This window comes from Phasianus colchicus, chromosome 9 (assembly GCF_987193195.1).
Source record: "Phasianus colchicus chromosome 9, bPhaCol1.hap1.1, whole genome shotgun sequence".
NCBI classification, from domain to species: Eukaryota; Metazoa; Chordata; class Aves; order Galliformes; family Phasianidae; genus Phasianus; species Phasianus colchicus.
The window spans coordinates 4,090,070-4,093,582 of record NC_143444.1 but is presented as its reverse complement, the minus strand read 5'-3'; the positions used below and the strand labels follow the sequence as shown (position 1 = coordinate 4,093,582).

General features: G+C 44.3%; 1 pseudogene; it reads right to left on the bottom strand.

The window, feature by feature from the left end:
* Window positions 1–674: 674 nt before the first annotated feature.
* LOC116238640 (uncharacterized) lies at window positions 675–2,160 on the bottom strand (annotated as a pseudogene).
* Between the last annotated feature and the right edge of the window lie 1,353 nt (window positions 2,161–3,513).

Sequence of the window (3,513 nt, the reverse complement as noted above, 5' to 3'; positions counted from 1 at the left end):
TAATTAGAAAAAAATGAAGTATAACACAAGTTCCCTTATCCATTCACAATACTGCAGAAGCACCTTAGTATATTTAAAAGTACTGGGACAACTACTCTCTGAGCTTTCAATTACAGTTGAAATCACATTTAAAAAGTTGATAAAGGAAATGTATCCATATCTAAAGCATTCCCTCTGATGAGGTGAGTTCTCTCCAGACTAGAGGGGGCCACCAAAGGAGCCTGCATCCACTCTTGCATTTGCACTGGGGCATATACCAGTTGGACTAGTGAATAAAGGGCTAATTTGTTTTATTCCCAAAAGTGCAGAAGTAGTTGAGCACAAAGAATGGGAAAGATAAGGGGTACCTCAAGCGTAACCCAAGGAGCCTGCTGATTGGTCCAAGGAGCCACATCCTGGAAGCCATCCTAGAAACTGAACTGGTTGAAGCTGCAATGCTTCCTCAAACTACACGGGGGTCAGAAGTACACTGCGAGGATGGCACACCTCCTGTCCCTGTGACACCATGGCACCCACCCACCCACAGAGGGCAGGCAGGCAGAGGGACCAGGCTCTGCTGTTGCTCCAGCTGCACACCTGCACGCCCCGTGCTCCCACCATTCCGTGGATCAGGCTTGCTTCACACTGTGCCTGCTTCGTGTTCAGCACCTTTGCCAAAACTCACGGGGCAAGGATGGGGGAAATGAAGGCTCCCTGAAGGCACCTCCTCTTGGGTGGAGGAAGAGTAACCTTCAGTCAGACTGAAGAAACAGGACAGGACAACGGAAAAACATTGCTAACATTTATTTTTTAAACGACTCTACACTATCTACGTGGTACCACTCCCATCTGCAATGCTTCCCGGAGTGCAAGTTGTAGCCACGTCCAACTCCATCAGCTGCAGCTCCGCTATCTGGCCCCAGCCCCAGTGGAGAAGGACCGCTTGGTGCTGGACGTGTGCTGTGATTTGCAGCAGCAGGAGCAGCATTGCAGCTGCTAACAGGGAGCTCACTGCCTGCCCATGAGCAGCGCCTGACTGCATCTCTGCCTGCAGGCTTCTGCTCTGCTGGCCATTTCCACACGAAAGAATTCAGCTCCACGCCTTTGTTTCATAGCACACCCATGTCACATGCCATCCTGTCACACTGCCCCTCTGCTGCCACCTCTCATGGGCCAACATCAAAGAGGAGGCACTACGTTCAGAGCAGCCCTTGTAATAACCACCCTTGCTTGCATTTCTCTCATCTGCCAGCTGCAGAGTAATGTAGGACTCTCAGAAGCATAAGTACCCAAATATCACCGGCTGTCAGCCACCTCACTTTGGACTGACTGGCCACCAATGCCAAGAGCTGTGCCAAGAGCTATTTCACAGGTAGAGGGACTACGTACCTCGCCAGGAGTAGAAACTGATGCTCCCTCTGCTAGGAAGTGAGCACGTGAGGCAGATGTTGGCAAATCCCCGTCCGTGATGTAGAATCCATGGTGATGAAGGTGAAGAACAAAACCTTTCATGCTGCCAACATCAAAAACTTTGAGCTCCTCCTTTGGCCAGTACTTCCATTCTGAAGAACGGGTCCTCAATCACGATGAAGTCTCCATCACTGCCCCACCAGATGGACTGGAAGCCATCACTTTCAACAACTTTCCAGAGATTGTTGAGAAAGGAGCAGGATGACACATCATTGGCTTTGGCGGAGCATTTTTCAGAGAGACCATGGCATCGTCTTTTGGCACAGACTTCCCCAGGAGAAAATGGAGAAGTCTGCTCTTGGAGAGGTCCAAGGGCAGCATCCGCAGCTGCTCTTTTACCACAGAATCAGCAGGCAGCAGATGCTGAGACTGCCGACTTGGTGTTTGGAACAGAAACACCCGATGTTTCTGAGGAAGGTGTCTCCATTGGAACTGTGAATTTTTCACCTGGGCAGAAATTCCTGTCCGCAACCATTCCCGCAGCCAACAAGGCTTGTCCTGCCAGCAGCAGCAGGAAGCGCGATGGCACCCGTGCTGTGGGGAGTGGGACCTTCGCAAACATCACCAGGGAGACGTTCCACTGCGTCGCAGTCGCATCACAGAGCAGAGAACATTTACTGGCAAAATGGGGCACCCAGATACACATTAATTAAAGAAATAGGAACCAAGATATTTGTGCTACCCAAACCAACAGATAAAAAGATACCTATATTTTCCTCCCTGCGGAATATTTAATAATGCCTTCATTGGCTTTATATATATATACATGTATATGTACGCGTAGGCACACATATATGCATATACACCCATAGAGATATCAATATGTGGCCTAACAGGTGTTTTCTCTGTTTGACCATAGGAATTGAATGTGAGAAATATGGCTTTCATATGATAAAGATGAAGGAATTCCTCTGATCCCTTATTCAGTAGAGATTCATCAGTAATTCTCCTGTCCTGTGTTTTACTCTTAGGGAAAATTCAAGAGGAGTAATGCTTAGACAACACAGTCTTGTCTTCTACTGGTCACTCTCTCATTCAGAGCAAGCCAAGATGGTGATTAACACATGGTGAACACAATTATCTTTGATTTCTCCAACTGCCCCATAATCCAAAATCATTCCTTTCACTCTAAATTGCCCAATTTTTATGATAGCGCGTCACTAAGAGTAGGTGGCCAACAGAAAGATCATCAGAGGAAAGAAGAGCAGGGCAGAATTTCTTGTCCGCAACCGTTCCCACAGCCAACAAGTCTTGTCCTGACACCAGCAGCAAAATGAAGGTCTTTTCGTATTTAATTTAAAATATCTGAATCTAGACCAAAATGTACTCAGGAATATATCCCCCACATAGTCTTAGACAGGTGCCTCTTGGTCATGCTAACTACTTGAAAGCTTTATTTTTAGACAGATGGAAGTCAAATTGTGAAAAGGACAGAGCACAGATGTAAACTCAGTTGTGCTAATGCAGAGAGCTTGAATTTGATACTTATTAAAAAACTTTTATAATTTTTGTTTTTACAGAATATATTGCTAGTGTTCATTCTAATGCACAATAGATTTTATGAACCTTTAATTTTGTAGAAAAGAAAAGATAAAGATTTCCAGCTCTCATTTGACAAAACAGTAAAAATTTGTAGATTTAGTGTATACCTGCTAAATAAAATCACGTGCAAGATTATGGATTTTCAAATAATTAAAACATAATTTTGGAAAAGGGTCACATTAAATTTTTTTTCCAATTCATTTAATCTTGATGTCCTTAATTCAAAGATCAATTATTTCGTAATAACATTGTGCATGATTTTATGAGCATAATAGCTGAATGGAGATTTAAGGTAGAGCATATGAGAGTTTAAAGAGTGCCTATTATTTCTCAACATGCAATACAGTAGCAAAAGAAATTAAGCAGAAGAGAAGAAAGTAGTGCTTCAAAGCAACAGCTGTATTTATGAGGGAACCTCCTACACATCTGGACCAAAGACCTTACATTTTCCTGTATCTCCCCTGATACTATCTACATACTGCAAGTGCTTCCTGACTGTCAATTCACTGTTCAAATCAGTGA